We start from the raw sequence: 26,727 nt of genomic DNA, 5'->3' as shown, positions 1-26,727 counted from the left end.
AGGAACCACAGTGAGAGTCACATAAACATCTAAACAGAGCTGTCTGCCAGTGCCCTTGCTTCCCATCCATGACTGCAATTAACAGCTGCACTAAATGAGGATGGGACACATTAATTCCTGTGCCCAAGAGGATGCTCTTCACAGCACATCAACACACTGTCTTATGAACCATATGACTCATTGCTCTGTGACAACTGGTGTTCTCAAACCCTGACAGATGCTCACTAACACAACTTGAGAACTGGAACTACATTTTCTTATTGGAAATAGTGAAAATTATGCAGATTTCTCATTTCTTCCCAGCTGACAAAGTCAAAAGACCTTTCTGTGTATCTTCTTTATCAATGGTTCTACTAAAGAAGTCTGATTTTGCTTTAATAGAGAAGAACATAATAATCCAGGTATGTTGTAATGATGATGTAGCTAATCCTGGTACATGACTGAAGTAGCATAAGCACATGTTACTCTAGGCTACTGCAGAGTAATTTTTAATGAGGGGAAAGAATATCTTAAAGGTTATACTCATGGCTTTAGTACAATTCCTAAGTTCCTGCTAGCACATGTTATTTTATTGCTGATAGGCACACTGAGTGAATGATGGAAAGTACTATAAAGTTTCCACAGCACCTTCTGATATCAGGAAGGCATATATTTGAAATCATCCCTACTGACAATTAAACAGCCAAGACAGAAACACTAGTCCTCAAACCATAAATATATATTAATGGAGATAATTATTTGAAAGGGAAATAAGAATTTAAGAAAGGGAAGGACAGATCAGTCAAGGCTAATTTTTTTTATAATTAGTGCTTGATATATTTCTCTTCCTTGAATCATCTGTCCAGCTGATTTTAGTATCTCAAATATCCAGGTGACATAATTCTGCTGTTTAAGTGTCCCATTTTAGGAAAAGCGACCTCTAGCTTTATTCAAACTTCTTGCTGCTATTCTAATTTGGCACTGTCTATTTATTAGATCAGAAGACATACTGATTAATCTTACTAAGCAATTGCTTTACTTTTTGTATATCCTTCAAATTCCTTTATCATAAGAAGCATGATTTCTAAGGTTCTGTGTACAGTGAAATACTTTGTTTTAAGGATAGGGAAGAATTTTTTTCTCTTCTTTTTTTTATTTTCAGCAGAGGTTATAGTTAGGTTGGTCAAAGAGGCATTCAGCTTCAAAATTTCAAAGTTGACTTTTACACTGGACATTGCACCACATAATACAATACTTGTTGTAGCCTCTCATGATAGAAATACCTGCATTCTCTTTTATAATTTACAGCCAGAGAATTCAATATTGTACATTTTTAAACAAGAAATAACGCACATATTATTTATAAGAAATAAACATTTTTTAAAATGTGAAATGGTTGTCATTTCTAGCAGACAGGGTTTAACAGCAAATAAGATTTAGTTACATTGACAAAAGTGTCAATTTAGGTATCAATTTTTCCTTACTTCTGAAACCAAACCAAACCTTAGTTCAAATATTTTGATATAAACATTAAAGAGAAGCTGCAAGTCTAAGGACAAAAAACTTACTGAGTCCAAGGTAAGGGTAGGGCAATGTCTCTTTTATTAGACAGCTCAACTCTTTGAGGTGACAAGGATGTAAATGGAAACCTAATTCAACAGTGGGAACTAAGTGGGATCCTCATCATATGATTTACTGATTGTTATTGCCTATTACACTAAAATATGTCCAGAAGATCTTTTGGATATTGTAACCTTGTATTTCTGTGTTACCTGATTGGAGCATCATCATAATTTGAGTTCCCTCAAAAACATTTACTGTCCTAAAATAACAGTTTGCATATCATGAACTCGGGATACCAAAAATCTGTTGTGGGAGACAAGGACCCTTTGTCCTGTCCAATAGGATGCTCATATTGAGACAGAAGGAAGTATTTTTAGCAATGGAGAAAATGGGCAGCCTCGGGGGATACTGCATTTGCTGAAAAAGGGAGCACATTTGATGACATTAGATAAGAGTTTGCAGAAGAGCAGCAGGAATTAAATAGGATTGCCCAGACTTTTCAGTCATCTGTTGGAAAGCAGTGTTTCATAAATGTATTTAATTAACTGAAGGTTTCTACATAAAACAACAAAAAACTCTTGGGAATTAGTGATATGAAAGGACAACAAACATCCAATAAAATTCAGTTTTTGGCTGCTAGTCATTTTGATTCCCCTTGGAAACAAGACAGAAGACTAAGCAACCATATTGTTTAAAAAGCTAATATCCTCATGTTTGAGATACTGCTTTCTTTCTGTATCTTTCAGCATAATCCAAAATATTTTATTACTATCAAATAAAATTTTCTTTTCTTGTGACAGTATTGTTTACTGCTTCTCTTTGCCTTTTTTTTCAGATCTCCTAGACTGAAAAAATCCTGAACTTCTGAGGGAGCACTATATCATCTGTATTACATCCCTGATATCTTTTTTTTTTGCTGTTTTAACTAAATGTGATGTGGTGGGAGATGTAATTAGAAACACCAACAAACTCTTTTACAGCCTACAGATGATTTATCTAAATCACTTTGACTCCTCTTCCATTTGCATGACACTCACAATTTCACTCTTTCAAAATATTTCCAGCTTTGAGATAAGAAGGTCTTTTTAAGAATCCAGTTGTGTGGGCATGTAAAAAGTCTGAATACAAATTTCCATGTTCTAATTTTTTACTGACTCATCTGGCCACTTTAATCCTGCATACCTAGATCCTCACCAGTAAGGCCAGTCTAATTAATGAAAATTCACTGTGCATATTAAAAATTAAGCCATATAAGCCAGTCATTTTTAATTACCAACAGGTGAGGTGATGACAACTTACTGGCAGATGGAATTCAATGATCCACAGAAAAGAAAAATTCAAAAACAGCTGATCTAAGTGAAGTGCTGTCAGATGGAAAAATAAATGCATGGTGCCTTCCTTACATTTGACTAGAGGAAAATTAAAGTACATAAAAGACATCTTCAGAATAAGTTGTGCTCTTAATTAAAGTGTTGTTGGGATGGTCAATGTACAGAAAAAGTGAGTCCCAACCTATGGCCCCCCGGGGCAGAAGCCCAGCGGGGAGGCCGGTTGTCCAGGATAGCTCAACGAGGGGTCCAGGATCGCCCAGCGGGGGTTCAGGCAGCCCAGGCAGCTATAGTGATTTGCAGCTCAGCTCTTTAGTGATTTCAGCTCTTTCAGCATGCCTGGGGCCGTCACCCTGGGTATAGCCGCAGCAGACGCAGAGAGAGAGAGGAGCAGCGCTGTATGGGTTCCGCAGGGTTCTTTATTGGGGTCCCCGCGAAGGTTCCAGGGACAGCTCTCCTCTGCCGAACCGGGCAGAGTTAGGGGTTTTTATACCTTATAGGGGGATTGAAAACTGTCCAATAGTAAGGGTCAGGGGAAAAAGTGGCCTATGGATCTACAGAGAGATAACAGGGTCCGAAGGCGGAAGAGGGGGGCTTCTAAACCCTTAGTCATGCTGACTTTGGTATTTCCTAGCTCAGGCCTCTGACCTCCAGGGCCTTGCAGGCCCTGTGCCTGCTACAACTCCACTTTCTGTATTTAGAAAAAAGGCGTTCCCTATGGTTCTTTTAAAACAGTGGACAAGGCATGAGAACATAAGTAACACGATGACAATTACAAGAAAAATCCACAACATTCCCTTAACCAAAGATGCAACCCATCCCGTTAATCCCCATTGACCGAAGAGATCATTGACCCAGTCTGGGGTCTGTTCTACTTTTAAGTCCTTCACAAGTCCCTTCAGTTTCTGGATGTTGGCGTGGATGGATTCTGAGCGTGAAGAAAGATTGAAGCAGCACATCCCTTCGAAGTCCTCGCAGCCATGTCCGTGGGCAAGCAGCAGGAAGTCAATCGCTGCTCGATTTTGGAGTGAGGCGTGTCTTGTGGTTTCTTCTTCCTTTAAGAGATCGCTCAGGGCAGCAGAAGTAGCGTTAGCTTGCTTACTGAGCCAGCACCCAAGGTGATTTATGTCACCCAGGGTCTTAGCTGCAGCTACCCATGGTAGGAATATAGAGACCGCTATCTTTTTAGGTTTGTTCCAATCGTATAATTTGGGATCGCAATTTTCATCAAATGCTGTGTAGGACCTTTTGTGGCGTTTTAACTCGCTCTCTTTTTTCCAATTGTGCAACAAGGTGATATTTGGAGTAAGGGTAGACAGCTTTCCTAGGGTACAGGGACCTCCCTGGAGTCGGGAGGGGATCCCAGCCCATACTCTGTCACCACAGATGAGAAACGTTCCCTTGGGTAGAATTTTGGGATGGAGAGAGGACACAGAGATCACACGAGCAGTGTAATTACACCAATCGTGAGGGTTGTAGGCTTTGTTAATTGGTGATATGTCTTTTCGGTATGTGTTTTTGTTCAGATCAATTTCAGGCAAATTATTCTTTGGACGTCTAAAGTAAAATTTGACACAGAATGTGGCCTTAGAGGATCCCAATAGATCCAATTCTTGAGGTTCCTCAAGAGCATTGGGCAGTATTTTTGTCCACTGGTCCCAAGTTTCTACCTGGTGGGGTCTCTTACCTGTGGTGCGGAGAAGCTCTGAATTATAGGTTGGCCAATCATCGGCTACAAAAGGAATTCCTACTAGACATGTGGAAAGTGGGTTATCAACGCTCCCCATGGATAAGCACATGTTATCCTGTTTTAATGTTCTTGCTAAGGTTACCCAGACATTATGGCTCGGCTGTGGGCCGATCCAACCGACGGCACATGGCACGGTGAGGAACATCCAGGCAGCAGTGAGGACAGCGCCAACGGAGATATTTTTCATCTTTGGGCAGGAATGGGGCTTCTGATAGGGAATATAAGCAAAACTTGTTATTTTTTATGGTAGAAGGGGAGGGTTAGGGTTCCTTTCTTGTTCCTTTCCTCTGTTCCTTCCACCTCCCCCCTTTATTTTTAGTTTTTTACTGTTTTTTGTTTTTGTTTTTTTCTATGGTGCTAAGGGTGGGGGAGTGGGTAAAAGTTAGAGGCTTTTGGTAAGGGTAGATAAAAGGGATAATAGGGTTTTTTAGGGTAAAAAGGGTAATAACATCTAATTCAAAGAACAGTTTTGTTTTCAGGCTGTGCCTGGTCTAGGGCTTGATGCCACAGAATGTTGTTCAGCTTTCTGGTTTGTCTGCTGCTGTGTGATGGGACAGTCGTCTCCTCCACTTGTGGATGTTTGGCGACGTCTTCGTCTCCAGGCCGAGCTGGTCTGGTTTTGAGGAGGTCTTGTGTTTGACTCAGGAGGATTCTTGTCACTGCTTGTGGAAGTGGTATTTGCAGTGCCTAGGTATGGTTTTATGTTTTTCCCTGGGTACCATCTTGGACCAGATGGTAGCAGAACACACGCATATCCTCTTCCCCACGTGATGAGTTCGAAAGGTCCAGAGACTTTATGTGTTTCTGGGTCCTTCACCAGCACAGGTGGTTTCTCTGTGAGCTTTGCTTGGGTGGTATTTGCAAAGTGGCGAAGTATTGGTGGATCAGGCTCTGATGTTGTACAGTTCAGGAAGTTGATGACATAGAGAGCCTTGCAAAGTCTTTCAACTGGAGAGGTGATTTTTGTTCCTCTCTGTTGCTGATTGAGGACTCTTTTGAGAGTTTGATGTGTCCTTTCCACGATGGATTGTCCTGTGGGGTTTGCAGGTATACCTGTCTTGTGTTGTATTCCCCACTCACTGAAGAACTCTTTTAGCTTACGAGAGGTATAGGCAGGTCCATTGTCTGTTTTGATCTCCTTTGGTACTCCCAGGGTGGCAAATGCGAGGAGAAAATGTTTTATGGTGTGCTGCGCAGTTTCTCCTGTATGTGTTGATGCAAATACTGCTCCTGAGAATGTATCAACCGATACATGCACGTACTTTGACCTCCCAAAAGGTGCAAAGTGGGTTACATCTGTCTGCCACAGCTGGCAGCTGTTTAAACCTCGGGGATTGACTCCCGTCCCCATAGATGGTATCTGGTAGTTTTGACAGTTCGGGCATGTGGCAACAATAGCTTTTGCCTGATCTTTTGAAAGCTTGAACATTCTGATAAGGGCAGGCACATTTTGATGAAAAAATGAGTGTGACAACTTTGCCTGGGCAAAGATGTTAGGGACATTAGCAGTCTCTATTGCCATGGCTAAGGTGTCTGCTTTCCTGTTCCCTTCTGCAATGAAACCTGGGAGGTCAGTGTGTGACCTCACATGCATTATATAGTAAGGTTGTTTTCTGTGGGAAATTAAGCGTGTTAATGTAGAAATCAATTGGTATAACTTTGGATTGGAAACCTCTTTGAGAAGAGCATGTTCTGCTCTCATAGCTATGCCAGCAACATAAGCTGAATCTGTGACCAGATTAAAAGGTTCGTCTTTGAATTTCTCAAAGGCTCTGACAACAGCTGCTAACTCCGCAATCTGTGGAGATCCCTCCACTATTTTTATGTCAGATTCCCAATTTTGGGTCTTAGGGTCCCTCCATGTCATTACCGACTTGTGGGATGACCCTGAGCCATCTGTAAAGGCAGTTAGAGCTTTGAGAGGTGTCCTACTTTGGACTAATTTTGGAGTCAGATGAAATGTCACATCACGATTAAAAAGCTTATGTTTTGGGATATGCACTGAAATTTGGCCTGTATAGCTATCTAAGGCATACTGGAGACTCTCATTGGTCTGGAGCAAATGTTCCAGATCCCCAGTGGTCATTGGCAAATAAATGCATGTGAACTCACACCCTGCAAGGGAACGGAGGCGAGTTCTAGCCTTTTTTATTAAATGTGCCATAATTTCTTGGAAGGTGGTAATGGTTTTTGTGGGTTGGTTATTTGTAAAGATCCACTCCAGGATTAGTAAAGGGTCTCGAAGTTGAGTGTCCCATTGGAAAATCAGTCCATAGAACCTAGGTGCTTTTCCCAGAATGACGAACTGGAAAGGCAGGCTGGGCTCAAAGCGATGGGCTTTGCGTGAAGACAGGGCTTCCTGGACCTTGGTGATGGCATCTCGGGCCTCTGGTGTTAGAGTGCATGGAGAGTCCAGATTCTCCTTGCCCCGGAGAAGGCTGAACAGTGGAGCGAGGTCCTCTGTTGTAATTCCTAGCAGTGGACGTACCCAGTTGATGGATCCGCACAGACTGTGCAAGTCTCTCAGGGTTTTTGGGTCGTCTCGGATGGTGAGCTGCTGGGGTACGATGGTCCGTTCCCGGATCTGGAGTCCAAGGTAAGTCCATGGATTGGTGTACTGTATTTTGTCCTCACGGATCTCGAATCCTGCCTGTTCTATGGTTTCAATAGTCTTTTTAACTGCTTTGTCCAAGTACGTTTTTTCTGGTGCACAGACCAGGATATCGTCCATATAGTGATGGATGATCGCATTTGGGAATAGGTTCCGAACAGGAGACAGGATGTGAGCAACATACCACTGGCATAGACTGGGATTGCATCTAAGTCCTTGAGGAAGAAAACGCCAATGATATCTCTTGAGTGGAGCCTCTCTGTTAAGAGAGGGGACGGAGAAGGCAAACCGTGGAGCGTCCTGGGGATGCAGCGGGATGCTGAAGAAGCAGTCTTTAATGTCAATGATAGCAAGTGTCCAGTCTCTAGGCAGCATCGATGGTGAGGGCAGGCCAGGCTGGAGGGGACCCATGTCCTCGATGACCTCGTTGATTTTGCGAAGATCGTGGAGGAGCCTCCACCTGTCCGTTCCAGGCTTTTGTAGTACGAAGACTGGAGAATTCCAAGGGCTGGTGGTCTCTACGATGTGGCCTTTGGCGAGCTGTTCATCCACAAGGGCATGTAGTGCGCGCAGTTTGACTTTAGAGAGGGGCCACTGCTCGATCCAGATCGGGTCATGGCATTTCCAGGTGAGACGAGGAGTGTCTGGCAGTGCGCGCTCCTCAGTGGCCCCAATTAGAAATCCGGACTGGGAATACGTAGGGAGGCTCCCCACTGACATAAAATGTCCCGTCCATACAAGGTGATGGGGGCCCTTACCACAAATGGGCGGATGGTAGCCAACTTGCCTTCAGGCCCTTCGACGAGGATGTTGTTCTTGCTCCGCATGGAAACTGTAGCTCCACCGATCCCTGTGATCATGCCTGCCACAGGTTGTAGCTCCCAGTGAGCTGGCCATTCAGAGCGGGCGATGATGGTCACGTCTGCACCGGTGTCCAGCATCCCTGGTAGGTGGAACTTCTCTCCTCTGCAGGTAAGACCGCACTCGATGACAGGCTTACTCGGTCCCACAACTTGTATCCACATTGCTGTGGGGTTGAGAGGAAGCTGTTCCCTGTGATTCTTAGGGAGTAGAAAGGCCTGTGCAAATGAGGTACCCTTTGGAAGAAAATATGGTAAGTCTGTGCAGTACACCTGGACAAAGATTTCTTGTCCCGGGTGCACTGTTTGTACTTCTGGAACAACAAATATTTCCTTTGGGGTATGGAGAGAATCACCTAGAATTAGGATGTTAGAAGGACCTCCTTTTGGCCCACGTTTGCCTGTGGGAACACGATAAACATTGTTATTTTTAAAGTCAATGGACAGTGCAGTTACCAGCTGACGGCGCGTTCCCTTTGGTATTGCTCCGTGTGTTGGATCCTCCTCATGTGGTCTGGAATCTCCTGGGATGGTGCGTGACTGGGTCTGGATGGCCTTTGATTTGATGTCCTTGCGTGGGGCCCCACCACGCTCCGATGGAAGTTTCCCGGACGCGGCTGATAGTACTGCTGATTCTGGGGCCTTTGGTGGAAATTGCGAGGGTACCTGGGAGGTGACCTCTCTGGACAGTCCTTTATAAAATGTCCAAAATCTCCGCAGTGGTAGCAGCGGACCTGATCTTTAGAAGCTATTACTGCATATGCACTAGAAACTCCTTCTGCAACACCCTTAGTAACTGCTTGGGCCACTGTATCTTCAGTGGACAGGTGGCGTGTGCAGCTTTCCAGCATTTGCTCTATGGTAGGTTCTATGTCCATGGGTAAGGCTCTCAGAATTGTTTTACATTTTTCATTCGCATTACTCATGGCAAGTTTACACAACAGTTCTTTTCTTGCCTCTGTGCTCTCTATCTGTTTTTCCAGAGCATCCTTAATTCTATCCACAAATTTGATAAAGCTTTCATCTATTCCTTGTTTGATAGTAGAAAAATGGTGGGTAGGGGTAGAATCATCTGGGGTGAGAAATAAAGAGGTTTTTGCTGCTATAGCCACGTCTTGTAATGTTGCCTTAGGTAAAGTATCAGCTTGGTCAGAGGGTTTCTGCAAATCCTCTTCACCAGCCAGCTGTTCGAGTGTAAAATTTGGCTTATCAGCATCTGCAGCATAGTTATCTGATAATGTTTTTAATTGCTTTTTCCAATGCCTTTCCCAAAGCATGTACTCGGCGGGAGAAAGGAGGCACTGGGCAATATTTTTAATATCGTGGGGTACCAGAACATGTGCTGAGAACGTAGCTTCTAGGAAATTTCTAAAAATATGTGAACTTCTACCATGTTCTGTGGCTGTATTTCTTAATTGCACAAGTTCTTTATTTGTAATAGGTTCCCATGTCTTTCTATTAGTGGCACCTCCTTTTTTTCCCTTCTTATATTCTACTGGAAAGGCAGTAATTCTCTGAGCTAATTGCCAGTCCCCTGCCTGTGTGGCTTCCATTTTTATTTTTGCCCAAGGATCAACATATTCTATTTCCAAATCAGAATCGCTGTCACTGCTGTCATCAGATGACGAGAAGTGAGAGCTATCAGGCCTTGCCTTATGTTTCTTATGGCTGGCTGGAGCTGCATTTGGCAGAGGTGCCTGTGGCTGGGCAGGGTATAAGGCAGCACATGGCAGGACGTGGCTACACGTGGCACATGGCGGGGTGGCCGTGCAATGCGTGATACAGCAGGCACAGGACTGGGGGGCGTGGGGAGGGGGGGCAGAACTGAGGGAAGTCTGGGGGGTCCCGACCGGGGGCTGCGGAGCGTGGGTATGGGGTTGCGCAGCGAGGGTATGGGGGCAGGGGGGGTGCGGGATGGAAGGGGCGGCGGGACTGAGGGAGGGTGCGGCGGGCACGATTCCGGCGGCAGGCAAAAGCGCGGTGGTGGGGGGGGGGCACGGGTGCGCAGGCGGGCTGGTCCGGTGCCGCAGCAGGGATGATGCCGGGGGCAGGGAAAGACGCGATGGTAGCGGGGGGGGCGAGGGCGGGGGAGGGAGTGGGGGCGGGCGCGGCAGGGACAGGAGGGACGGCAAGGGGGGTGGGGGTGGCCCCAGTAGGGTCGGGGGGAGCAGGGGGAGGGGTGGGGTTTGGGTCGGTCCCGGCGGGAACTGGCGCAGATGCTCTCGGAGATAACGCAGAGCAGGGAGGCGCGCAGGGTGTGGCTCCCGAGGGGAAGGCGGGGGGGAGGAGGGGGTGGGCAGGGGCCGTGGGCGCCCTGGGGTCGGGTGGTTGCGGCGCAGATGACGGGACCCTAGGACCCAGCGGAGTGCTGGATTCCAGGGTGGAGGGGCTGTTATCTCCTCCATTAGCATTTGAAATAGGCGCTTCTGTTAAGTGAGATAAGAACTTTTCGTTTCGTTCGACAGAAGTTAGCCCTGAGATTAAAATCTTTTTGTTAGTTTTTTCTACAGCTTTAGTTATAGCGTGGAACATAGGTAAAAACCGAGTTACAGAAAAGTCTTGGTTAGTTTGAAACTTATATATCGTGGTCCCAATTGTATCCCAAAAGGAGTCTAGGGTAATAGTCTGTGTATTAGTATCTGGGAAGTGGCAGAGAATCCATTTTATAAAACGTTTCAGGTTAGTTTTTGAAAGGTTACCTTTAGAAAAAGAAAAGTTGTTAGAAGATAGGATTTCTAGGATTAGGGAATATAAATCTCTCTCGTTCTGGGATCGTTTACTAAGCTTTGATCCCATTTTTCAGTTCCCGCCAGCAGAAAAAAGAGAAAAAAAAGAAAAAACCCAAAAAAAAAAAGGACCCGAGAAAAAAATATTTTTGCGCGCAAGAAAGGCTGTGTTAAACTTACACTTTTCAGCCTGTTGTGGGTCAAAGTTCTGCTGGGGGTCGTCTGCTCATCAGCCTCCACGGACACTCGCGTGCCCAGATGTCGTTGTTGCGGGTCGGCTGACGTCCTGTCCAGAAGAGTCCTTCTAAAACGAAGAGCTTCTCCTTCCAGGATCTCTGGCGAGCGGAGGCAGTGACAATTTCACGAAGAAATGCTGCTCCTCTGAAATGCCAGGTCCGGCATTCAGTTCCGCGGCCAGGCTATCACGGCGGTTCAGATGTCGGCCCAGGGGCCCCCCGCTGTTCGGGCGTCGGCTCTGTTCGGGGCGCCAGCTATGGCCCCCCGGGGCAGAAGCCCAGCGGGGAGGCCGGTTGTCCAGGATAGCTCAACGAGGGGTCCAGGATCGCCCAGCGGGGGTTCAGGCAGCCCAGGCAGCTATAGTGATTTGCAGCTCAGCTCTTTAGTGATTTCAGCTCTTTCAGCATGCCTGGGGCCGTCACCCTGGGTATAGCCGCAGCAGACGCAGAGAGAGAGAGGAGCAGCGCTGTATGGGTTCCGCAGGGTTCTTTATTGGGGTCCCCGCGAAGGTTCCAGGGACAGCTCTCCTCTGCCGAACCGGGCAGAGTTAGGGGTTTTTATACCTTATAGGGGGATTGAAAACTGTCCAATAGTAAGGGTCAGGGGAAAAAGTGGCCTATGGATCTACAGAGAGATAACAGGGTCCGAAGGCGGAAGAGGGGGGCTTCTAAACCCTTAGTCATGCTGACTTTGGTATTTCCTAGCTCAGGCCTCTGACCTCCAGGGCCTTGCAGGCCCTGTGCCTGCTACACCAACCTGCTTGGGGGACTGTCATTTAAGTTGTACTGGAACAAACCTAGAGGACATGGCTGCAGATTGCAGATGTTCGCACAGTTAGCAGAAAGCCAGGTGAGTTCAGCCCCTTAGGAGGGTGGGCACCAGACAACCGCTGGGAAAATGGCTAGATGGACTAAAAGCATAAACTCCCCAAAAAACAAACCCTGAAAAAAGGAAGCTCCACAGTTAAATTTCTTGGGAAGCTATTAAGACAAAACTGATTGTATTGAGCAGTATCTTATAACTTTTTAGTATCAACAAAATCAATATCTAGAAACAAGGACTGGATTTGTGAATCCAAATAATTTCTTTCCATTTTAATTCACATCTAAAGCAATAACTCTTTCTATTTTTAGTCCTGAATACTTTTTTTTAGTGTGCACAAATGAAAGTAGAGTCTAGCTAGGGTCATAAAAAATCCCTGTGAAATCCTCATTGTACCTTGAAAGTAGTAGTAGATTTAACGCACTAAGCTACATTCCAAGTACTGCCCTTGGTAACAGAGTTTACACCTGTTGGTTTTGACAGAAATTGTACATACAAAATAAAACCCACTTTCAGTTAGCTCTGCCCTTCGGGGCTGTATTTAATTAACCTTAGGACAGAGGGCAGGGTTATCTCTCTCATCTCATAGACCAGCTGTACTGCTGCTTCCAGCAGTGAAACATTTCAACCTTCAGGAGAGAAATCCTTCAGTAAAAGAGTGTTCCTGGTAATATTCTGAACAGGATTGTTACTGAGTGCCCCATATGGCACTGGAATTCTGGCACTGTGGAATAACTTGGTGTGAACTAAATTACTTTCACTCCTATCCAGGATATCAGAATGATCTGCAGTAGTTGCCCTTGAGTAAAAGGGCAAAAAAGAAAAAGAGCATTTGATCTTAATAACGACTTACTAATTCTCATTAATGAGCAGGATATCCTTTGTGAATTATAAAAGGAATAACAAAATGAAAGAAAAATGTATTGATAAAAAGCAATTAGAATAAATCCCAAAGAAGACCAGCTCATGAGAATATGGAAGTTCGCTTAAGGTTGAGTTTAATTTTCTTCTGAAAGATTTAAATAGTGAATAAATAGAACAAGTAATTTTTAACCACATCCCAAGCTACTGAGGTTTGTGCCCACAGCTGCAGACACACACACACATTTGTAAATATTTACACCAAAATTTTATTCTTATAATTTACATTTCTCTAAAATTTCTTTAAATATTATTTTTGGTCCTGTTAATTCTATATTTCATAATAATCACCCATAAATATTAAACAATATTAAATACCACCTAAATATTAAAACATTGAAAAAAAAAAAGTTATCTGATAACTAGTGAGAAATAGCCAGCTATACAGGAATCAAGAATAGCTAGAACGGTTGTGTAAATGACTTTGCCAAACACATTTGTAAAAACCTGAAGTATTTATTTTTTCTTCTTCTCTGTAGTTCAATTGGACCATGGTTGTGGTTTAGCTCTGGCAGCCAACAAGCACCATGCAGCCACTTGCTCATTGGAAGACGAAGAATGAGAAAAATCATGAGTTGCAATAAGGAAGGTTTAGTAGTGAAGTTAAATATACACATGCAATAAAACAAAGCATCATTTGTAATGGTGATGGAATAAAAACACCAGAAGACAAATACCAGCAGTCGTCCTTCTGCTTTATTTTTCTTTCCCAAACTTCAGTTGCTGAGCATGATGTCAGATGGGATTGGATATTCCTTTGCTCATTTGTGGTCAGCTGTCCTGGCTGTGCCTCCTCTCATGCCTCCACTTGTTAAGCCCCAGCCTATTTTTCTGGAGGAACAGAGTGAAAACAAAAATCTCATTGTTATAAAAGACAGTAAAACTAATTATAAGAAATAGCAAATATAAAAAGTATTAAAAAATCAGAAAATAATTATATGGATTAAAAAATGTTGCTAAAAAATCTCCTATATACCTAACCTTACCCTTTTGAAATCCTAGCTTTCAGTTCTAATCTGTTTTCCTGCTATAACTACTCTAATATCAGATAAATAATATCCTAACTAATCTGAAAATAAACACTTGAATATGCTTAATTTAATAATGTTGAAAAATTACATTCATTTTTTAAATAATTCTCCTTTCAAACCAAAGTAAGTATATTTTGAAATTGGTCTAAATTGGGAAATATTTTGCATTACTCTTCTGCATCGCACTTCCATATCTAGGCTAATTAGGTATTTTTTTGAGCAGTCAGAAATATCAGCTATTCACTCAGGCATATCTCAGTCAAAGGGGATTCACAAAATTTTGGTTGTCAGAGCTGTGTTGTTGTACTCTTGGTAAGTACTATGCCTGCCATAGTAACTTGCATTTTACATCAGTGAGGGCAAACTTAAGACATACACAGAATACTTAGCTATCAGGAACTTATTTATCAGGAAAACCTAAGTCTAGTAAATAATTTCTGAAAGATCATGCTGATGACTGCCTAATCACAATCAATAATATAGAAAATAAGAGAATTGCAAGGTTAGTTCCAGATCAAATCTGGGTGGATACCTAATTTAGTGGTTATAAGGGACTAAATCTATTAAAATGTTAAAAGTTGTATTTCTAAAGGGCTGTTCATCTATTTAAAGGAAGCTTTGAAACTATTGTAAATGATGAAGTTAGGAAATAAAAAGTTCTGTGGTTTTAGGTTTTGCAAATAAATTTTATTTCATTTGTTTTTAAAGTAGTTAATTTAGGAGGACTTCAGTGGTAAAATTAATTGCTAACTCTCAGGCATAAGTTATTTGAAAACTTTTAATAGATTTGTTTTATTTGCATTATTTTCTTCTAACAAATATTTTAGATGAGGCAGATTTCAAGTCACATTCATCTGGCTTGGAAAACAAAGCTTAGATATAGGTTTTCTTTAGATTATCTTAATTAATTATGCCCATGGAAAAAAAAAGAAGCTTCTGAAAAATAGTTAATGAAAAGCTGCAGATTCTTAATCTTAGCAGAGTTCTGTACTAGCTGTATTATAAAAAACAATATTAATCAGCTCAGGGTAGATTTATGTGCTATTTATTTGTAAGTCGGCAAACATCCATAACAACCTGGTAGATACTTCTAAAAGAGATTTCAAAATTTAATCACCTTTCAAATTTGATAAAACTGCCATTTAGCTTATCAAAATGACAGATTAAAATTCTCTTACTGCTGCTTACATCATAACCATTAAAAAAAAAAACACCAAACCCCCCCCAAAACAAAACAAAACAAAACAAAAAAAACACCAAAACCAACTGTGAGAGGAAAAAAAAGTATTTCTGGATTTATTATTACTAGAACTGTATGTAGACTATTGCAAAAGTGTTAAATTTGAACTACTGTTCCAGCTATGGATGCAGAGGGATAAAATGATACTAGTTTGTTCATCCCTTCTTTGAAAGAGCATGCCTGGTTTTTTACCAATGAGCAAGACTGAATAATTTAAGAGGAAGAGACAAAATTAGAGCAGGACTGCATGTGAATACAAAAAGTATTGCTGCCAATAGGGAGTGACCTAAACTGGCATCTCATGCATACCCAAAATGTACCAATCTCTTCTTCACTCAATCTGTTCCTGCATTCAGAGTGCCTAGCTGTAACTCCTGGTCTTGTACAGCAAAAAAAAAAAAAAAAAAAAAAAAAAAAAAAAAAAAAAAATTATGCATTTCTCCTCCATAGTTGATGTGTCCAAAAGTCTATTGAGCTTCCAAGCTAGTACAGATTCTTCCCTGGATTAGTAGCTTAATAATTTTTCTGCCATGTCATCTGCTTTTCAGAAGCTCACTCTAATGCTTCTCAAGCTTCCCTTGGAGCTACATTCCCTGAAAAACTGGTCCTGCAGTACCAGGTTGGACATTCAGCACTGTAATTCCTAACTCCTTGCCAAATCACTTCCTGATAAATAATATCCATTGATTGTCTGCCCAAAGTCTTCACAGCAGCCCCAAGTTTAACTAAAACCATCCTATCTTCATCCTCAATTCCTTGCTGCAAGAGTAGTGCCTGCCTCCATATATTACAATGCTGCAATCCAAGACCTCATTCCTTACAACCCCAGCCAAACATGGCCAACTTTCAACAGCCCTGAATAATACAATGCTTTTACATTGAAGCTGGAAATATGGCCAGAACTGAGTCTTTCTGGAAACCAAGAACACATAATTTTCTCGCTCTCCAGAGAAACACCATCAATAGCCACACGAGCCCAACATCAACACAACATGCTAAATTTTCATTAATTGAATGCAGCTGTGAATAGTCACAGTGTGTTTGATCCTGAAACACAGAGTTTTGAAAGGATTCTCAAGGCTGGCATAACCATTGCTTGTTGAATAAAGCATCATTTTGATCAAAATTTACAGTCAAAAAAGAGCTCCTCTATGTTTCATTTGATGTAAAATTTGAAGTTAATTTGTATAGTTGGCTGCCTATGGGTCAGGTCAGACACCATGGGAAACTTAATTAACAATGGATATTGTTTTGACATTCTATTACATTCTGCTAAATAAAGAATATAGAGAAAAATTCTGATTACAGTACTTCAAAAAAACTGTTTAAACAACCAGGTTTCTTTTTCTTTTTATACTCTCTTTGTGCCACATCATATTGAACTTTGGTTATTAAAGTCTCTAAATAAATTGCTGTCTGAGCATTTAGAACATTTTTTAATCTTCTAAGCACTGGTAATCTACTTCACTGGCACAAAACACTCCTAAGCACTGAGAAGCCTCAAGGAAGTTGTAACTCAAGTCTCAAGCTGAAGACATCTGTTCTTCACAAATATTCCCACTTTTCATTATATTCTTCTGCATACCATTATTCAAACATAGAATTTGATGAGTCCTTAGGATGGACTAATAGCAACCATCAAATACCAATAAATGAAAGCACAGTTAGAATTCTAATTTCTTATCACAGTTTACAGCATAAAGTCTTGAGATAAGGTAAATATTTACACTCTTTATTTCCACAAATTTATAACAGATAGAGCAAGTTTTGCATGGATACAGAATGAATGAAATTTCATGTTTTCAAGCATCAGAAGAAACAGCACAAAACATTTTAAAAGGTAGCCTGCACTGGGAAGGAAAGGGCACCCTTCCCCAGGCACTGTTCTCTTGGGAGGTACTGAGGAAGATGTTGCTTATGACAAGATGACAAGGCCTGCATTCTGAAAAGGTCACAGCACAGATGACTTTCTAGCTGATGACCACTACCCTCACACAAGGAAGAAGGAAACTAGGTTGCTGCATGCAGTGAGCACTATCCTGTTTTTCTCCTTGCTCAAAAGAACAGACTATGCACCCACAAGTGAGTAAAAGCATACATAGGCATCAACATATTCAAAGATTTATGAAAGCATAAATTGGCAAGATTCTGAGATGACAGTGACATCTGGTGACTCCTAAGGGGTGTGAGAGAATTGTCCAGAAACCTTTTTGCCATCTCTCATCAAGAACTAATGCTTTTCATATTGCATACAAGTGAGTGAGTGAGAGAGTGTGAATGTTTAAAATCCCTCACTTGAGGAATTTGTAATTAGATATCCAGCACTGAGCTTTACTTCACTGATTTTCCTACCATGCTATTGTAGTGTAGAGCCACATTATCAAACTAACCAGGTCATATATTTAAAGATGCTATTGCTCCAAGTGATTAAAGTGTATTTCTCATGTTTATTGTCACAATAAAGGAAAGAAGATTCTGTTGCAAGGCTATGTAAAAAATCACCTTACTTAAAGTAAATTATACAAAGGCTTCCAGTCATTTCCTTGCCTTAGTTTAAAACATTGAATTATTTATGTTTATTGCAAATATCCTTTGGTCATATGGAACTTTTAAAGTTACCAAGTAAATATTTCACATTTGGTTTATTCTCTTTAAGTAAAAAATTACCACTTAACTCTATGCAACTGTATCTTCCAGAAATCCCATTATTTGGATTTCTGGAAGAAATCTCTGTCTTTGGTGCAGCTGTACTCACTTCAGCACTCAAATTCGCAAACCTTAGCAAGAAAACAGTACAATGAATGAAGTAAATTCTCACTTGTGTAATTTCCCTGAAAAGAAGTAATCAAAGTTAACCTTCCCAGTAGGATGTAACAGAAGTTCAATGATAATAGAAATACTGCTGCTTTAGGAAGTTCTCATGGTTTGCAAACCCAATATACATCATAGCTCTTCAAGAAAGGTAAATAGTAGTACTTAGACATCAGCATTTCAAAAACATGCCTAGTCAAAGCAAAAGAGGTCAACAGTTCCATTTTCTTTATGTTTCTTTAAAGAATAGCTGAGAAATATTCATGCTACAGAGAATGAATGCTTTTAATAACAATATATTAAAGGTATGTATTAAAAAAGGCAACAGTCCATCAAACAATAAAATATTAAGCATTTATGGAATATACTGTCATGTAAAGCCAGGAAAACCTACAAGTCAGTTTTGTGTGTGAGCACTGTCTCACACACACACTGCTTGCTAAACAGAAAAGTGATCACCCTAAGGCCCAGACCAAGATCCATTACTGATCAGAATTCCCTTCTATTCCTGTGTAAGTTTTTTTGGTTCCTTAAATATAGATTGGCAAGAAACACATGTTTTCTTTAAGATGCTGGAAAAAAAAATATGAATTTGATTTCTCAAAATCTGAAAATTTCCAAAATCCAAAAGCAGTTCTAACGTGGTGAGTTTTTGTGCATAACAGTTGTTTGCATTACCTAGAAAATATCCAGAAATTATAAATATTGGAATTAAACTAGGACTACTCTGGGAAGGAGTTCATAGCTATTGACTCATTTACTGGTGCTTAAATTATTGAATGTTTAGTCTTTCAGACTACAAATCATGAAAGAGGCTAGATTTACCATGGATCTGGTCCATTAAATCTATTACTCAGAAAGTGTTTTTCTGCCTAAAAAAAAAAAAAAAGCCTTACACCTACAGCTTAATGTATCATCACCTTCACCAAGGACAGAAGTGGATTTCAAAAAGACAGGACAGAAAGAGGTGGAGAACTGTTCCAAAAAAAGCAGCTGAAACTACATAGGGACAAATAAAAGATTCTGCACTTAGTCAGAAATCACAAGGTACAGAGTTACTCAGGACAAAAAAAACCAATCTTGATATATTAAAGGAGGTACAAAATCAGTTCCCTGCTTTGAACCTAATGGAATCTCACCTAGAAAAAAATACTTTTATTTTGAAAAAATCTCTTTAAAATATATTAAAGAAAAGAGGAGCAAATTATCTCCAAATTACCCACTGAAGAAAAGATAAATAGTGACCATTCTGTAACAGTTTAAAAATAAAAAATAAAAACATAACCAGACTACAAGACAGATTTTTGGTGAAGCTGCAGAACTTCAGTTGCAGACTGTTTTCATTACTTAAAGCAATACAATTTCTGCTTTAGAAATAATTTACATCCTTCTCCTTTGCTTGACTATTCTCAGAATGAAAAAGGTTTTCCTTCTATCCAGTGTGAAACTCTTCTCTTGTTTCAACTCACATTTCTTGTCACTTATACTCTCATCAAATTATAATTTGTAGGTTTTCTAGGCTGTCATTAAGTTTCCCTGAATTCTTTTCCAGATCTGGTTCCTCAGCCTCTCAAATGTCATGTGCTGCAACAACAGTGATCTCTGCTCTATGTCCTTTCTGCAATACATGGCTGCAGGTGCGAGAAGCAAGGCAAAGTCTTAGATGTGATATCCCAAATACCAGGCAGATGGGCTTAATCTTGAGGTACTATTGATGTACTGGCTCTGTTCCTGGGAATATTGCCTGGGATATTGCTTGAGACCTCTGTAGTAAGGCCTTTATTCAAAGGCCTGGAAAGCATATAATCTATTCTTATATCTAAATATTTCCAATGTCTATGTATCCACATATACAAAACTAACGCTGAATTTAAAACTCATAGTATTTTTCCTTGTGTTCTACCATATCACAATCAGAGTTCCATGTAAATAATATTAAAATAAATATATCAAGGCCAGAGGCATATGTACAGATATAGACTGAATATCAGGACACAGACTTCTCAGTGAGAAGTTACCAGTTTTGTTGAAAGTAGAGACATGAGGCTGTCTATCAGGTCACTCACTCAGGCTTGTGTAAATAAAGTGAGGTAAATAAAAAGCAGACCAAGTTGCATCACAGTGAAGAAGTCATGCTGCTACAGGGAAGTATTTTCTCTGTAGGAGGGCCCTTTGATACCTGGAGTGTAGAGCTGGAACCTCTTTACCACTCTGAAAATCTTTATGCTACCTGTACTTGATTAGGGGATAGGTACCTACGTACACAAATACTGTCTAGCAGATAGTGATTGGAAAATAGAAATCACTGGGTACTTGCTTTGCTAATGTGAGATGCTGGTGCACAGAAAAGGGGGGGAAGAGGTGGAATCAAAAGGAAGCGAAAGGCAGTAACCAGTATGGGAGAAATTTAATCAGTGTTGATGAACATTGTTTGCACCAAACAGGAAAACTGAGACGAAAAGCAGAAGCTGAAACTACAAAATTAGACTGAAGATGAAAAACAATTAAGGTTGCATGTATCACTTATGATTTGCAGTGGAGTGGAGGGTTTCCATCTTTCAAGGAGAGGTTCCAAAATTTGAAAGGAAGGAAACATCAATCTTGTCATCCAGATGTGTAAGAAGCAGGATGTGGTGAACTATAACCTTGTCAGCCTTCATGTTGATCTTTGGAAATGTGATAGATCAAATGTTTGTGGAAACTTTTCCAAATACATTAAGGACAAGAATGTCATCAGGAATCAGCAACATGGATTTACCATAATTAATTTTTTCTTAATCCACCTGATGTGACTAACATTGTTGTTGAGGGGAGGGTGGTAGTTGTTATAAATTAGAGAAAGGCTTTCAACATTGTCTCCTGCTGCATCATCTGAGGCAGGTGAATGAACAAGAATGGGCTGAAAACTGGCTGAACTGCTGGACTCAGCTGGAGGCTGGTCACTAGTGATGTGTTCCAGGGGCTGACCTTTTAAAATTCTTGTTAGTGATCTAGAGTATGGGCCAGAGTGTACACTCAACAAGTTGGCAAGTTGTACCAAACTGAAAGGAGTGACAGGTCCAGCAGAAAGTTGCTGTCATTCAGAGGGACCTTGACAGATTGTAGAATCAGGCAGAGAGGAATCTCGTGAAGTTCAATGCAGGGAAATGCCAAGTCTTTCTTGTGGACAGGAATAACCCTGGACAACTACACAACTGAGTTCTGAGGTTCAGCATATCCCTATTCACTACCACCCAGGAAAGGCTTTTTTGTAGTTTTCTGTGAGTAATAATATTTAAAAGCCAGGTCACTAAATTTAAGAATGATTTTAAGGGCCGAGTTGAACTTTCAAAGATGAGAATTTGTGTGCAGTATAGATGAAAGTTAGGCTTAGAGATCATAAAAAAAGGACACTCATTTTCTATCAAATCACCATCACCAACATCTAAAATATTTAGGAAACTGACAGCCTTAAAATTTAATTTCAAGAAAAGGCCAAACCTTGTAAATGTCTTAACACTTTGGAATGAACTCTTGCATTATTCTTATTTTGACACACATATCCCCTAAAAAGCTTCCAAAAAAAAGTGAAAGATAATTTCAAAATGTACTTTGCCAAATGAACTGGCTTTGCATGACAAGGCTTTTGGTAGCAAGGGGGTGCAGTAGTGGCTTCTATGAGAAGATGCCAGAAGGTCCCCTCATGTCCGACAGAGCCAATGCCAGCTGGCTCCAAGATGGATCTGCTGCTGGCCAAGGCTGAGCTCATCAGCAGTGGTGGTAGCATAAACTGGCACAACACATTTAAGAAGGGGAAAAAAATGCTCAGGATCAACTGAAACTGGAGAGACGAGTAGAAATACGTGGGAGAAAGAAATCTGCAGACACCAAGGGTACTGAAGAAGAAGAGGGGTGGGGTGTGGTGCTCCAGATGTCAGAACAGAGATTCCCCTGGAACCTGTGAGGAAGAACCTGATGAGGCAAGCTGTCCTCCTGAGGCCCAAGGTGGAGCACAGATCCAGCTGCAGCTAAGGCTGGAGTAGGTGGATGCCCAAAGGAGCCTGTGACTCTGTGGGAAGTCCGTGCTGGAGCAGGCTACTGACAGAATCTGTGACCCCAAAGAGAGCCCTACCTGGAGCAGCTTGGTTCTGAAGGACTGCCCCCCTGGGAGGGACCTGCACTGGAGCAGTTAGTGAAGAACTGCAGCCTGTGCAAAGGACTCGTGTTGGAGATGTTTCCTGTGGGAAGGACTCCATGTGTGAGCAGGGGAAGAGTGTGAGGAGTCCCAGCAGTGGAAGAGTGTAAGGAAACAGCAGCAGCAGAGACAACATGTGGCAAACTGACCACAGGCCCCATTCCCTGTACCCCTGCATTGCGGTGGGGGCCAGAAGGTAGAGAAAATGGGGAATGAAGCTGAGTCCAGGAAGAAGGGAGGGGTGGAAGGTTTTAAGATTTAATTTGATTTGTCGTTACCCTGAGAAATTATTTCTTATTACTCTGATTTGTTCAGTAATAAATTGAATTAATTTCTCCAAGTCGAGTCTGCTTTGCCTGAGATGGTAATTGGTGAGTGATCTCTTCCTGTCCGTATCTCAACCCAGAAGCTTTTTGCTGTATTTTCTCTCTGTTGTGCAGCTGAGGAGGGGAGTGATAGAGCAGCTTTAGTGGACACCTGGATTCCAGCCAGGGTCAGTCCATGACACCAAGTTTCAGATATGTTCACGCCATGTTATCACATCACTAGCAGGCAGCAGGGCATTATTTTTGGCAATTAGTAATGTATATAGAGGTTTCAAAACTCACCAGTAATATCCCTATTAGTTACATGTTAGGCTCTTTTTATGCCCTACTGCAGTATCTCAGGCAAAATAGATGAACTCAAGTCCTTTCTCTAGAATACCTTTCTCAGAATGCAGGATAAGGTTGGATCCTGTTTCAATGGTGCTTTTGGGGCTACCAGATTGCTGGCAGAGCTCCTGCTTGCGGCTCAGGTAAGACAAAAGGTAAAATAGCCACAAAATATTGCTCAAGTACTCTTAATAAACATTGTGGCCCTGACTGGGAGAGTATTGTGTGTTGAGGAGTTAGTGCTCCACCAACAGCTATTCTGAGTGGGTCCTGGGTTGTGCTGGGTTGTACCACGCATATTACTTAGCCTCAAGGAATGTGCTGTGCTGCACACATACTTTGATGAAAGATAACTTCAGTTCCCAACATGTTTTCAGAAGTACATCCTCTTGAAGAAAATGCTGAAAATCTCTAAAGGCAACAGTAGCAGCAAACCTCACCATAAACAGGAATTTTGTTCAGAATGCCAGTCCCTAACCATTCCTTAACCTGTGTCATCACTTCAGGTTTTCATCATCAGGCATGTAATGTTTTCAAACATAGTATCACTTTTTCTGGACTGTCAATATTTGGCTTTCTTGCTGGGATCCAAAAGGAACCAGCACATCCTGAGCTAAAGCAATAAACAAAAGTGCTAAGCCTATATTAAAATGATGAAAATTGCTTAAAGCTATCCTCTTCCCTTATTCTATTTCCACCACTGTTGTCCCTTCAGATCCCAGTCCCAGGATGCTACTGATTACTAATGTAAAATCTTCCAGCAAAAGATTTTCTACATCACTTCAAGTTGATATCTTTAGTCATGACATGATAAAAAGACAAATTTTTTAGTTCTACATGACCTTGTTATAACAGTGAAACTCAGAATTGTAACTGATATTATTATACAAAACCTAAGTTCTATTATGAATGCTTTAAGAGCAAAAAAATCCCTCACAGCATTTTACTATTTCTTTGTGTATACATCATGTAGCTCTTTGGACTCACCCAAACCCATGTACATATACAAAAGTAATAATTTTGTTACCTGAATTCCTAGTTCTCCTTTTTATTGACATCCCAGGGCTTCTCTAGATATGCATTTAGTTTCTAACATTTCATGAGGTTTTTCATTGCTAATACCATAATAGATAATTTTCAAAGTCTTTCTGAATATCTAGTTAAATCCTTTTTAATGCAGTACAGACTTCCAAAGAGAAATAAAAGAAATTAACTAACACCCCACACATCTCAGTTTATTTGCCAGATTATTAGAAAATAAACAGTTCAGCAAATTTACAAATAGTTTAATCTTTAACATATCCCTAATGCTATAAGAATAACACAAATAGAATGAGGTATACAAACAGGGAATTAAAGTATGGGAAACAATAAATGGCTTGAGAAAAACACCTGCAAAAACCAATTATCTATTTGTTTTTGAAAGGGAAATCTTCAAGCATGAAGTATTGTTTATAGATAAAAACCTCCCAGCAGACTATGAATGTTCCAGTAGAGAGCACTTTTAAGGTTTTTGTTTGTTTGGGATTTTTCATCGCCTAGAAAGCTCTCCCTTACCTATTCCTACTGGTTTAAAAATTGTGGCAGGAGACAGCTAGAAACACGTCAGCTGTAGGATGAGCCAGAATTGCAGCTCTGAGCTGTTAATTCTCACAGATATTGAGAGATCCCTGTGGGTCATATTTATTGCTTATGTTCTGTTGCTTGCCCTCATGTAGTTTTAATTTAGAGTTCTTTTTCTTGGTAAAAATATTACATAGGTGAGAGAATTTCTCTACTTTTCTGTTCCTCTTTCTTTTGTATCTCTTGTTTCATATAGATTAAATACACTGCCATTGCCAATTTCTTTTCTCTTAATAGTTAGACTATGCTATTATTAACTGAATCAACAGTAATTATGGAACATTTCAGCAAACAGAAAGCAGGATAAGAAGGTTTAGGTTCATAATGTTATTAGTGACACTGATAGCAGAAGTAATGAAGGGTTTATGGTTTTAGACAATCCAATAAAACTCATGAGACTAACACTTAATTAAAATATTGTAAAGTAAATGTTCTCTCTTATTTCAGTGTCTGCCTTGAAAATGTATAAGCCAAGATAGATTACTGGTATGTAATATATCAGATATTTATCGAGAAAAGAGATTCATCCTGGCATATGGGTCTTCAGATCACATCAGCAAAATCCATTTCACTTTTTTTTTCCTTCAACCAAATTTGTGTAGTATCAGCTGCAAAAAACAAAAAACAAAACAAAACAAAACAAAACAAGCTGTTGAAAATGCAAATACATAAAATAAAACCTCGAGACTCAAGGACTAAAAATTTTGAGTAACTTTGCAAAAATACCAACTTTTCCTCATTGATTCCTGCCAAAATTATATACAATTCTATATAAAATTCTTGTTTCTTTTACTTGACTATGAGGAGACTCAAATTGTATTCTTATTCAGGACAGCATATTTCCATGATTCTCTGATGTACTATGGCTTTACCGTGTACTTGGGTAACACATCCTCCACTGAGAGTTTAGTTGGTTTATTATTTGTTTTTTTTCTGACTTAGATGGTCCCAGAAGTAACTAGTGGCCTTTCTGGTTAAATTACCTGGGCTAATATCTGAATTTCACCATATCTAGAGCCAGTTAGTGCAATTTCCGTGGTCACTTCTGTTACAGGGATGTTAAACAGTGATGTTTTGTTTCTTTCCCACTCAAAATATCAGAACAGGTGTGGTGATTTTGACTGCAGTAGATTTTCTTCACAGTAGCTATGAGCTATATTTTGGGTTTGTGCTGAACACAGGGTTGAAAACTTAGAGATGTTTTTGTTGTTGCTGAGCAGTGTCTGCACAGAGCCAGGGCCTTTTCTGCTTTTTACACTGCAGTGTTGGCAAGGAAACTGGGGTGCTTGGGAGGTGGGAAGGAGGAGACAGAGATGGGACAGGTGATCCCAACTGACCAAAGGAATATTCCAGACCGTGTAACGTCATACACATTTTATGAAGTGGGAGAAAGAAGAAGGAAGCAGGAGAACATTTGGAGTGCTAGCATTTGTCTTCCCAAGTCACTGTAATGTCTGATGGGTGATGGGGCCCTGCCCTCCTGCAGATGGCTGAGCACCTGTCCAGCCATGGGAAGCAGTGAATAAATTCCTTGTTATGTTTTCTTTATATGGTGAGTTTTGCTTTTTCTTTTAAACTGCATTTATCTCAACCTTTTTTTTTTTTTTTTTTTTTTTTTTTAGTTTTTGATGTTTTCATTCTTTCCCCTACCCACCAGTGAGTGAATGGGCAAATGGCTGTGTGTGTGTGGCTTGGTCACTGGCTGGGCTTAAACTGTGATACGAAAATGCTATCCAGAGGAATGTGACATATCTGCCCCTAACAATGATCTGGGTTTTCCCTCTTTTCCCAGCACGTATGAATGTCATCTGATGACATAGAACTGGGTAGTGCAGTCAAGGTCTCATTTTATCTGATATCTTTTTGGGAAGGTTTCACTCAGTAATACTTTAAATCTTAGGTTAGTTCTTCACATTTGTATACACACATTGCTTTCACGATTTAAGAGAATATATACGCATTTTTGCAATAACTTAATCTGTTTTCAAATACATTTTTGTGACCCAATGAGATTTTAAGGTCTGTATACCATGTACTATGTGCAGCTTATATGATTAAATACACAATTATCTCATAGAACATCAAAAACTTCAACAGTTAAATGGAGTTGAGTCAAAATATATGTACAGTCAGAGTTTGAACAAATATTTTTGAGAAAAAACTTTTTAAAAATAGCCTTTTATCTTCCAAATTAGATCAATATGGTATTAGTTTCACCATGCTTGGCAGTTAGATACGTAAAAATATCCATCTGGTATTATTTCAGTTTGCCTTTGAGGTTATCTGGGTTTTTTGACTTTACATTTTTAATTCCAGTAAATCAACCTTATGCACAGCCTGCACTGTCCTCACTTATAAAAGGGACTCCTAAAGACCACTACTTGAATAATATATGATT

The sequence above is a fragment of the Passer domesticus genome, chromosome 1 (genome assembly GCF_036417665.1).
Source record: "Passer domesticus isolate bPasDom1 chromosome 1, bPasDom1.hap1, whole genome shotgun sequence".
Classification (NCBI taxonomy): domain Eukaryota; kingdom Metazoa; phylum Chordata; class Aves; order Passeriformes; family Passeridae; genus Passer; species Passer domesticus.
The sequence above is the reverse complement of the archived record's forward strand: the minus strand, read 5'-3'. Positions refer to the sequence as shown.